Source organism: Oncorhynchus mykiss, chromosome 20 (assembly GCF_057628025.1).
Source record: "Oncorhynchus mykiss isolate SJ-2025 chromosome 20, ASM5762802v1, whole genome shotgun sequence".
Taxonomy (NCBI): Eukaryota; Metazoa; Chordata; class Actinopteri; order Salmoniformes; family Salmonidae; genus Oncorhynchus; species Oncorhynchus mykiss.
Genome location: NC_143041.1, coordinates 42,109,947 through 42,122,761, shown reverse-complemented (window position 1 = coordinate 42,122,761; position 12,815 = coordinate 42,109,947). Strand labels below are relative to the sequence as shown.

Below are 12,815 nucleotides of genomic sequence, written 5' to 3'. Positions count from 1 at the left end.
GGAACTGAAAAAGTGTGTGAGAGCAAGGAGGCCTACAATCCTAACTCAGTTTCACCAGCTTTGTCAGGAGGAATGGGCCAAAATTCACCCAACTTATTGTGGGAAGTTTGTAGAAGGCTACCTGAAACGTTTGACCCAAGTTAAACAACTTAAAGGTAATGCTACCAAATAATAATTGAGTGTATGTAAACTTCTGACCCACCGGGAATGTGATGAAAGAAATAAAAGCTGAAATAAATCATTCTCTCTTCTATTATTCTGACATTTCATATTTTTTTTAAATAAAGTGTTGATCCTAACTGACCTAAAACAAGGGAGTTTTACTAAGATTAAATGTCAGGAACTGTGGAACACGTTAAATGTTTAAATGCATTTGGCAAAAGTGTATGTTAACTTCTGACTTCAACTCTACATGCGTACTGATCAAATCAAATCAAATCAAATGTATTTATATAGCCCTTCGTACATCAGCTGATATCTCACAGTGCTGTACAGAAACCCAGCCTAAAACCCCAAACAGCAAGCAATGCAGGTGTAGAAGCACGGGTGTAGAGGCACTGATCTGCATAACATTGTGTCAATCAGGGGGAAAACACTGCGTAATGATCTGTGTGTCAGTCAGGGGGAAAACACTGCATAATGATCTGTGTGTCAGTCAGGGGAAAACACTGCATAATGATCTGTGTGTCAGTCAGGGGGAAAACACTGCATAATGATCTGTGTGTCAGTCAGGGGGAAAACACTGCATAATGATCTGTGTGTCAGTCAGGGGGAAAACACTGCATAATGATCTGTGTGTCAGTCAGGGGGAAAACACTGCATAATGATCTGTGTGTCAGTCAGGGGGAAAACACTGCATAATGATCTGTGTGTCAGTCAGGGGGAAAACACTGCATAATGATCTGTGTGTCAGTCAGGGGGAAAACACTGCATAATGATCTGTGTGTCAGTCAGGGGGAAAACACTGCATAATGATCTGTGTGTCAGTCAGGGGGAAAACACTGCATAATGATCTGTGTGTCAATCAGGGGAAAACACTGCATAATGATCTGTGTGTCAGTCAGGGGAAAACACTGCAAAATGATCTGTGTGTCAGTCAGGGGGAAAACACTGCATAATGATCTGTGTGTCAGTCAGGGGGAAAACACTGCATAATGATCTGTGTGTCAGTCAGGGGAAAACACTGCATAATGATCTGTGTGTCAGTCAGGGGAAAACACTGCATAATGATCTGGGTGTCAGTCAGGGGGAAAACACTGCATAATGATCTGTGTGTCAGTCAGGGGGAAAACACTGCATAATGATCTGTGTGTCAGTCAGGGGGAAACACTGCGTTAAACCTACACTAACATATCTAGATGAAGCGTTGATTGTAGATTATGCCATTCCTCTGGTGCACAAGAAGGAGACGGCAGTCTTACCTAATACTGTGAATGTCCTCGGGACTAGTGGCTGTTGTTTAAATTTAACTGAATTTATCAACAAAAATAATTTCATAAACATTTTATAACAGATCGGTAGGGATGTTAAAGTCGGTAGCATCATATGAAACGGTACTACGGTATTCTAAAATGTTGGTATCATAAGTATCATGACGTTTTGGTACCGTGATATTGATGTGGTACCGGTATACCATGCAACATTACTACACACACACACACACACACACACACGCACGCACGCACGCACACACACACGCACACGCACACGCACACGCACACGCACACGCACACGCACACAGAGCCTGTTTAATGTAGAACTACTCACAGAAGTGTAATACGTGATGTGTGTATGTGTGTGTGAATGCATGAGTGTGTGCGTGAGTGTGTGTGCATGGTTGCGTGTAGTTTGAATCAATCAATCAATGAAATTGTATTTATAAAGCCCGTTTTACATGCATCAACAGTTGACTTTAGTCCTTGGCTAAAATCACCAGCTAAACTGTGAGGTTCAAAGAGAGGTGTGACAAAGTGAGGAAGAGACTGCTCTTATCAGCCTCAGATCAAACACTAAACTTTCAGAGAGAGATGGAGGGAGGAGGGAGGGAGGGATGGAAAAAGGGGGAGGGAGAGAGGGAGAGAGAGCGGGGGTAGTGGGGAGGGAAAGGGGGAGGAGAGAGAGAGATGGGGAGGTAGAGAGACAGAGAGAAAAGCGGAGGGAGGGAGGGAGGGGAGAGGGAAGGAGGGAGGGAGGGAGGGAGAGAGAAAGCGAATGGGGGTTAGTGGGGGAGGGAAAGGGGGAGGAGAGAGAGAGATGGGGAGGTAGAGAGTGAGAGAGTGGCACCGGGAGGGAGGGGAGAGGGAACGGGGAGAGAGAGAAAGAGAGAGAGAGAGAGAGATGAGAAGAAAGTGTTCAAGCAGGAGACGGCGAGAGAGAATGAGAGAGATTGTATGAAAAAGAGAGAGTGAAAGTGAGTGATAGACGGAGAGAGAAAATAAATGGTTTTGAATTGAGTCGCTGCAGTCTGTGCAAGGCCAGTGGATTGATGAAAGTCGGTGTGGGGTAAAGTCAACCTTATCTCTTCCAAGTTTTAGTTCTAAACATTTACTACACAGTACAATTATACAGTCATCCTTATTATCTGTCTCTATACTGCCAATACACAGTCACTATTACTGTACCTACTGTGTTTCTACTGTGTTTCCTCAATGTGTCTACTGTGTGTCTGTGTTTCTACTGTGTGTCTGTGTTTCTACTGTGTGTCTGTGTTTCTACTGTGTGTCTGTGTTTCTACTGTGTTTCCTCAATGTGTCTACTGTGTGTCTGTGTTTCTACTGTGTTTCCTCAATGTGTCTACTGTGTGTCTGTGTTTCTACTCTGTTTCTACTGTGTGTCTGTGTTTCTACTCTGTTTCTACTGTGTGTCTGTGTTTCCACTCTGTTTCTACTGTGTGTCTGTGTTTCTACTCTGTTTCTACTGTGTTTCTCTGTTCCTTCTCTGTTTCTACTGTGTGTCTGTGTTTCTACTGTGTGTCTGTGTTTCTACTGTGTGTCTGTGTTCCTACTGTGTTCCTACTGTGTTTCTACTGTGTGTCTGTGTTTCTACTGTGTTTCTCTGTTCCTACTGTGTGTCTGTGTTTCTACTGTGTTTCTACTGTGTTCCTACTGTGGGTCTGTGTTTCTACTGTGTTTCTACTGTGTTTCCACTGTGTCTGTGTTCCTAATGTGTTCCTACTGTGTTTCTACTGTGTTTCTACTGTGTGTCTGTGTTTCTACTGTGTTTCTACTGTGTGTCTATGTTCCTACTGTGTTTCTACTGTGTTTCTACTGTGTGTCTGTGTTTCTACTATGTGTCTGTGTTTCTACTGTGTGTCTGTGTTTCTACTGTGTTTCTACAGTGTTTCTTCTGTGTTTCTACTGTGTTTCTACTGTGTGTCTGTGTTTCTACTGTGTTTCTACTGTGTTTCTACTGTGTGTCTGTGTTTCTACTGTGTTTCTACTGTGTTTCTACTGCATGTCTGTGTTTCTACTGCATGTCTGTGTTTCTACTGTGTTTCTACTGTGTTTCTACTTTGTGTCTGTGTTTCTACTGTGTGTCTGTGTTTCTACTGTGTTTCTACTTTGATTCTACTGTGTGTCTCTGTTTCTACTGTGTGTCTGTGTTTCTACTGTGTTTCTACTGTGTCTCTACCATCCTCTGCCCATTCACCAGTCCACATTTACATTGACCCCCTACCTCAGTGTGTGTGTGTGTGTGTGAACTCGGTGTGTGTGTGTGTACTCAGTGTGTGTGTGTACTCAGTGTGTGTGTGAACTCGGTGTGTGTGTGTGTCCATGTTTACCTTCACGTACAGACAGAGGTGATGATCATTAGCTGATAATGACACAGCTTAAAGATAAGGTTCGAACACACAACCTATCCCCGTGGGAATTAACAAACAAACTCTTCCTCTCTCTCTCTCTCGTTCTCGCCCTCTCCCCCTCTCTCTCTCAGGCATGTAGGAGACAATAAATGCTGAGTGTGAGAGAGAGAAGCGTTAGACACCAGTGGACATCATCTTTCCAGACCAAGGCCTTCTGGGATTGCTGCTGTCGGCAGATACAACAAGGTAGGACTCACCTTCATCTCCTTCACACACACACACACACACACACACACACACACACACACGCACACGTACACACACGCACAGAAGCACACGCGCATACACACACACATTACAACCCATTATGCATTACAACTATAAACAACTGACAATCTTGCGGTTGAACACATTACTATCAATGTCTATCGACAAGGTGTTTTCAGGACACAACCCTGACACTGATTATGTCTTTGAAACTTGCAGATTTAATCTTACTGTTAAAAAGAGTACTAAAAGCTCTGTCTCTGTGTGGAAGCCTATGAAAAGTTTGCTATACTATTACAAATAATATCAGTGGATGTATGACGTGAACAACGGAGGCTGCTGAGGGCAGGACGGCTCATCATAATGTCTGGAACGGAGGAAATGGAATGGCAGGAAACCATATGTTTGATGTATTTGATACCGTTCTACTGATTCTGCTCCAGCCAATACCACGAGCCCTTCCTCCCCAATTAAGATGCCACCAACCTCCTGTGGAAGCGAATGGTTGTTTGAAATAGTTAGTGGAAGCGAATGGTTGTTTGTAGTAACTGATTAGATATAATCTGATTACAAAATAAACAATCTAACTGTAAACCATTACATTAACGCCTAAATTATTTTTATTTGATTACAAATACTTTTGAAAAATGTTATGATTAATTCCTGGATTACTTTTAAATTCAGAAAGGATTTTTGTTAAAAATACATTATGACACTTTTCTGTTTTCCCTGGTTAGTTGATGTGTTGACTCTTCCTGATTAATGTTCTCTCCATGGGAGACCAGAGGTTATTAATGTGTGTTTTTGTTTATGTGTGTTTGTGTGTGTGTGCATGTATGTGCGTGTGTGTGTGTGTGAAGGAGAGATTAATATGAGTGGAGATTGTGAGACATGGCTGTACCACTCAGGAGAGATCTCACAATGATCAAGCCAGAGCCAGAGAAACCAGAAAACCAGGCCGGAGGCAACGGGGGTCCATGGGACTGTTTAGGCCTAGATATGAGTGTGTGTGTCCATGTTTAGGCCTAGATATGAGTGTGTGTGTCCATGTGTGTGTGTCCATGTTTAGGCCTAGATATGAGTGTGTGTGTTCCATGTGTGTGTGTCCATGTTTAGGCCTAGATATGAGTGTGTGTGTCCATGTGTGTGTGTCCATGTTTAGGCCTAGATATGAGTGTGTGTGTCCATGTGTGTGTGTCCATGTTTAGGCCTAGATATGAGTGTGTGTGTCCATGTTTAGGCCTAGATATGAGTGTGTGTGTCCATGTGTGTGTGCTTGAAGGACTTGGATTTAAAAATCTGGCAGAAATATGCATGCTGAACCTTGGGGATCTTCTCTGAAGAATCTCCCACTCTCTGCACCCTCCCTCCGTGCTTCCATATCTCCCTCCCTCCCTATCTCTCTTCCCTCTTTCTCCTCCTTCCTCCCCATCTCTCCCTCCCTCCCCATCTCTCTTCTCTCCCTCTCTCATCCCTATTTCTCCTCCTTCCTCCCCATCTCTCCCCCCTCTTCCCTCCTCCCCATCTCTCTCTCCTCCTTCCTTCTCTCAAACATTATCTCCCTCCTTCCCTCTCCTCCTTCCTTATCTCTCCTCCCTCCTTATCTCCTCTCTCCTTCCTATCTCCAAAAGCAGTTCTAAAAAAATGGCTGAATTGGTGACAATGTAAAAATATATATGTTTTAGCTCCAGAGCTACAGAGTTGGAGGGATCTGAGAGAATTAGTACACAGACCAAGTGTTGCTTTCTGTGGGTAGAGCAAGCAGCAGAGAGGACCTCAGATCCAGGCCACAGGCACACTCAGGAAGACTGAGAAGGATGAACAGGAAGATAGATATGGTAGGGTTTGCATAGGATACAGATACTTTATTGTGTTGAATGTATTTACACAAAATATAAATAATATGTATATATATATATTGTTTGGTAGTCTACTTTGCTATGAATCAAACCTATGAAAATATACTGTGCATAAATCTAATACAAGTCTCACGTCCACATTCTGGTCAGAATACTGGTCCTTTTCCATTACCTATTCCATTTTCCTCCCTCACAGAGCAGAGCATATAACCTAGCAACATAAGTATTCCGGAATGGCTGTGGAGCACAAAGATTCCAAGTCATGCTCAAGTGTCTGTCTCCGTGGGTTACCAAGTCGCCATCATGTCCAAGGGGCATGAGGGTTAGTATCCCACCGAGGGCTATCCCACCCCCAGCAGGGGGACACACTCGTCTACTCCCACGCCCAGGGAGGAGGCACCTACACACACGTACTCTAATCCCAGTCCCAGTTTGAGGGCCAGAGGAAACACAAGAGCAAAGACTCCCAAGGGCAAGGATGTATAAGAAGTGAAAGGAGAGACAGAGAGGGATGGAGGGTGGCAGGGAGAGAGGGGTGCAGGGAGAGAAGGACATAGGGAGAGAGGGAGGGGAGAGAGTGAGAGAGGGAATATGGCAGTACATAGTATAACTACAGTAATACGACAGTACAGAGTATAACTACAGTAATACGACAGTACAGAGTATAACTACAGTATAACTACAGTACTACGGCAGTACATAGTATAACTACAGTATAACTACAGTAATATGACAGTACAGAGTATAACTACAGTAATACGACAGTACAGAGTATAACTACAGTAATAAGGCAGTACATAGTATAACTACAGTATATCTACAGTAATGCGACAGTACAGAGTATAACTACAGTAATACAGCAGTACAGAGTATAACTACAGTATAACTACAGTAATACGACAGTACATAGTATAACTACAGTAATATGGCAGTACAGAGTATAACTACAGTAATACGACAGTACAGAGTGTAACTACAGTAATACGACAGTACAGAGTATAACTACAGTATAACTACAGTACTACGGCAGTACAGAGTATAACTACAGTAATACGACAGTACAGAGTGTAACTACAGTAATACGACAGTACAGAGTATAACTACAGTATAACTACAGTACTACGGCAGTACAGAGTATAACTACAGTAATACGACAGTACAGAGTGTAACTACAGTAATACGACAGTACAGATTATAACTACAGCATAACTACAGTAATACGACAGTACAGAGTGTAACTACAGTATAACTACAGTAATACGACAGTACAGAGTGTAACTACAGTAATACAGCAGTACAGAGTATAACTACAGTAATACGACAGTACAGAGTATAACTACAGTAATACAGCAGTACAGAGTATAACTACATTAATACGACAGCACATAGTATAACTACAGTAATACGACAGTACAGAGTATAACTACAGTAATACGACAGTACAGAGTATAACTACAGTAATTCGACAGTACAGATTATAACTACAGCATAACTACAGTAATACGACAGTACAGAGTGTAACTACAGTATAACTACAGTAATACGACAGTAAAGAGTGTAACTACAGTAATACAGCAGTACAGAGTATAACTACAGTAATACGACAGTACAGAGTATAACTACAGTAATACGACAGTACATAGTATAACTACAGTAATACGACAGTACAGAGTATAACTACAGTATAACTACAGTACTACGGCAGTACATAGTATAACTACAGTAATATGGCAGTACAGAGTATAACTACAGTAATACGACAGTACAGAGTATAACTACAGTGTAACTACAGTAATATGGCAGTACAGAGTATAACTACAGTAATACGACAGTACAGAGTATAACTACAGTAATACAGCAGTACAGAGTATAACTACAGTAATGCGACAGTACAGAGTTTAACTACAGTATAACTACAGTAATACAGCAGCACAGAGTATAACTACAGCAATACGACAGTACAGAGTGTAACTACAGTATAACTACAGTAATACAGCAGTACAGAGTATAACTACAGTAATACGACAGTACAGAGTATAACTACAATATAACTACAGTACTACGGCAGTACATAGTATAACTACAGTATAACTACAGTAATATGACAGTACAGAGTATAACTACAGTAATACGACAGTACAGAGTATAACTACAGTAATAAGGCAGTACATAGTATAACTACAGTATATCTACAGTAATGCGACAGTACAGAGTATAACTACAGTAATACAGCAGTACAGAGTATAACTACAGTATAACTACAGTAATATGACAGTACATAGTATAACTACAGTAATATGGCAGTACAGAGTATAACTACAGTAATACGACAGTACAGAGTGTAACTACAGTAATACGACAGTACAGAGTATAACTACAGTATAACTACAGTACTACGGCAGTACAGAGTATAACTACAGTAATACGACAGTACAGAGTGTAACTACAGTAATACGACAGTACAGAGTATAACTACAGTATAACTACAGTACTACGGCAGTACAGAGTATAACTACAGTAATACGACAGTACAGAGTGTAACTACAGTAATACGACAGTACAGATTATAACTACAGCATAACTACAGTAATACGACAGTACAGAGTGTAACTACAGTATAACTACAGTAATACGACAGTACAGAGTGTAACTACAGTAATACAGCAGTACAGAGTATAACTACAGTAAAACGACAGTACAGAGTATAACTACAGTAATACAGCAGTACAGAGTATAACTACATTAATACGACAGCACATAGTATAACTACAGTAATACGACAGTACAGAGTATAACTACAGTAATACGACAGTACAGAGTATAACTACAGTAATTCGACAGTACAGATTATAACTACAGCATAACTACAGTAATACGACAGTACAGAGTGTAACTACAGTATAACTACAGTAATACGACAGTAAAGAGTGTAACTACAGTAATACAGCAGTACAGAGTATAACTACAGTAATACGACAGTACAGAGTATAACTACAGTAATACGACAGTACATAGTATAACTACAGTAATACGACAGTACAGAGTATAACTACAGTATAACTACAGTACTACGGCAGTACATAGTATAACTACAGTACTACGACAGTACAGAGTATAACTACAGTAATACAGCAGTACAGAGTATAACTACAGTAATACGACAGTACATAGTATAACTACAGTAATACGACAGTACAGAGTATAACTACAGTAATACAGCAGTACAGAGTATAACTACAGTAATACGGCAGTACAGAGTATAACTACAGTATATCTACAGTAATGCGACAGTACAGAGTATAACTACAGTAATACAGCAGTACAGAGTATAACTACAGTATAACTACAGTAATACGACAGTACATAGTATAACTACAGTAATATGGCAGTACAGAGTATAACTACAGTAATACGACAGTACAGAGTATAACTACAGTGTAACTACAGTAATATGGCAGTACAGAGTATAACTACAGTAATACGACAGTACAGAGTATAACTACAGTAATACAGCAGTACAGAGTATAACTACAGTAATGCGACAGTACAGAGTTTAACTACAGTATAACTACAGTAATACAGCAGTACAGAGTATAACTACAGCAATACGACAGTACAGAGTGTAACTACAGTATAACTACAGTAATACAGCAGTACAGAGTATAACTACAGTAATACGACAGTACAGAGTATAACTACAATATAACTACAGTAATACGACAGTACAGAGTATAACTACAGCAATACGACAGTACAGAGTATAACTACAGTAATACAACAGTACATGGTATAACTACAGTGTATCTACAGTAATGCGACAGTACAGAGTATAACTACAGTAATACAGCAGTACATAGTATAACTACAGCAATACGACAGTACATAGTATAACTACAGTAATATGACAGTACAGAGTATAACTACAATATAACTACAGTAATACGACAGTACAGAGTATAACTACAGTAATATGACAGTACAGAGTATAACTACAATATAACTACAGTAATACGACAGTACAGAGTATAACTACAGTAATACAACAGTACATAGTATAACTACAGTATAACTACAGTAATAAGACAGTACAGAGTATAACTACAGCAATACGACAGTACATAGTATAACTACAGTAATACGACAGTACAGAGTATAACTACAGTAATTCGACAGTACAGATTATAACTACAGCATAACTACAGTAATACGACAGTACAGAGTGTAACTACAGTATAACTACAGTAATACGACAGTAAAGAGTGTAACTACAGTAATACAGCAGTACAGAGTATAACTACAGTAATACGACAGTACAGAGTATAACTACAGTAATACGACAGTACATAGTATAACTACAGTAATACGACAGTACAGAGTATAACTACAGTATAACTACAGTACTACGGCAGTACATAGTATAACTACAGTAATATGGCAGTACAGAGTATAACTACAGTAATACGACAGTACAGAGTATAACTACAGTGTAACTACAGTAATATGGCAGTACAGAGTATAACTACAGTAATACGACAGTACAGAGTATAACTACAGTAATACAGCAGTACAGAGTATAACTACAGTAATGCGACAGTACAGAGTTTAACTACAGTATAACTACAGTAATACAGCAGTACAGAGTATAACTACAGCAATACGACAGTACAGAGTGTAACTACAGTATAACTACAGTAATACAGCAGTACAGAGTATAACTACAGTAATACGACAGTACAGAGTATAACTACAGTAATAAGGCAGTACATAGTATAACTACAGTATATCTACAGTAATGCGACAGTACAGAGTCTAACTACATTAATACAGCAGTACAGAGTATAACTACAGTATAACTACAGTAATACGACAGTACATAGTATAACTACAGTAATATGGCAGTACAGAGTATAACTACAGTAATACGACAATACAGAGTGTAACTACAGTAATACGACAGTACAGAGTATAACTACAGTATAACTACAGTACTACGGCAGTACAGAGTATAACTACAGTAATACGACAGTACAGAGTGTAACTACAGTAATACGACAGTACAGAGTATAACTACAGTATAACTACAGTACTACGGCAGTACAGAGTATAACTACAGTAATACGACAGTACAGAGTGTAACTACAGTAATACGACAGTACAGATTATAACTACAGCATAACTACAGTAATACGACAGTACAGAGTGTAACTACAGTATAACTACAGTAATACGACAGTACAGAGTGTAACTACAGTAATACAGCAGTACAGAGTATAACTACAGTAATACGACAGTACAGAGTATAACTACAGTAATACAGCAGTACAGAGTATAACTACATTAATACGACAGCACATAGTATAACTACAGTAATACGACAGTACAGAGTATAACTACAGTAATACGACAGTACAGAGTATAACTACAGTAATTCGACAGTACAGATTATAACTACAGCATAACTACAGTAATACGACAGTACAGAGTGTAACTACAGTATAACTACAGTAATACAACAGTAAAGAGTGTAACTACAGTAATACAGCAGTACAGAGTATAACTACAGTAATACGACAGTACAGAGTATAACTACAGTAATACGACAGTACATAGTATAACTACAGTAATACGACAGTACAGAGTATAACTACAGTATAACTACAGTACTACGGCAGTACATAGTATAACTACAGTACTACGACAGTACAGAGTATAACTACAGTAATACAGCAGTACAGAGTATAACTACAGTAATACGACAGTACATAGTATAACTACAGTAATACGACAGTACAGAGTATAACTACAGTAATACAGCAGTACAGAGTATAACTACAGTAATACGGCAGTACAGAGTATAACTACAGTATATCTACAGTAATGCGACAGTACAGAGTATAACTACAGTAATACAGCAGTACAGAGTATAACTACAGTATAACTACAGTAATACGACAGTACATAGTATAACTACAGTAATATGGCAGTACAGAGTATAACTACAGTAATACGACAGTACAGAGTATAACTACAGTGTAACTACAGTAATATGGCAGTACAGAGTATAACTACAGTAATACGACAGTACAGAGTATAACTACAGTAATACAGCAGTACAGAGTATAACTACAGTAATGCGACAGTACAGAGTTGAACTACAGTATAACTACAGTAATACAGCAGTACAGAGTATAACTACAGCAATACGACAGTACAGAGTGTAACTACAGTATAACTACAGTAATACAGCAGTACAGAGTATAACTACAGTAATACGACAGTACAGAGTATAACTACAATATAACTACAGTAATACGACAGTACAGAGTATAACTACAGCAATACGACAGTACAGAGTATAACTACAGTAATACAACAGTACATGGTATAACTACAGTGTATCTACAGTAATGCGACAGTACAGAGTATAACTACAGTAATACAGCAGTACATAGTATAACTACAGCAATACGACAGTACATAGTATAACTACAGTAATATGACAGTACAGAGTATAACTACAATATAACTACAGTAATACGACAGTACAGAGTATAACTACAGTAATATGACAGTACAGAGTATAACTACAATATAACTACAGTAATACGACAGTACAGAGTATAACTACAGTAATACAACAGTACATAGTATAACTACAGTCTAACTACAGTAATAAGACAGTACAGAGTATAACTACAGCAATACGACAGTACATAGTATAACTACAGTAATACGACAGTACAGAGTATAACTACAGTAATATGACAGTACAGAGTATAACTACAATATAACTACAGTAATACGACAGTACAGAGTATAACTACAGTAATACAACAGTACATAGTATAACTACAGTATAACTACAGTAATAAGACAGTACAGAGTAT

General features: G+C 39.1%; 1 protein-coding gene across 1 annotated transcript in view; it reads left to right on the top strand.

The window, feature by feature from the left end:
• LOC110499443 (RNA binding protein fox-1 homolog 3) overlaps positions 1–12,815 on the top strand; it is an 831,363-nt gene that overhangs the window by 141,584 nt on the left and 676,964 nt on the right. Inside the window, 1 exon segment of the mRNA XM_090213100.1 lies at positions 3,934–4,048. The gene's annotated coding sequence lies outside the window, so the exon portion shown is untranslated.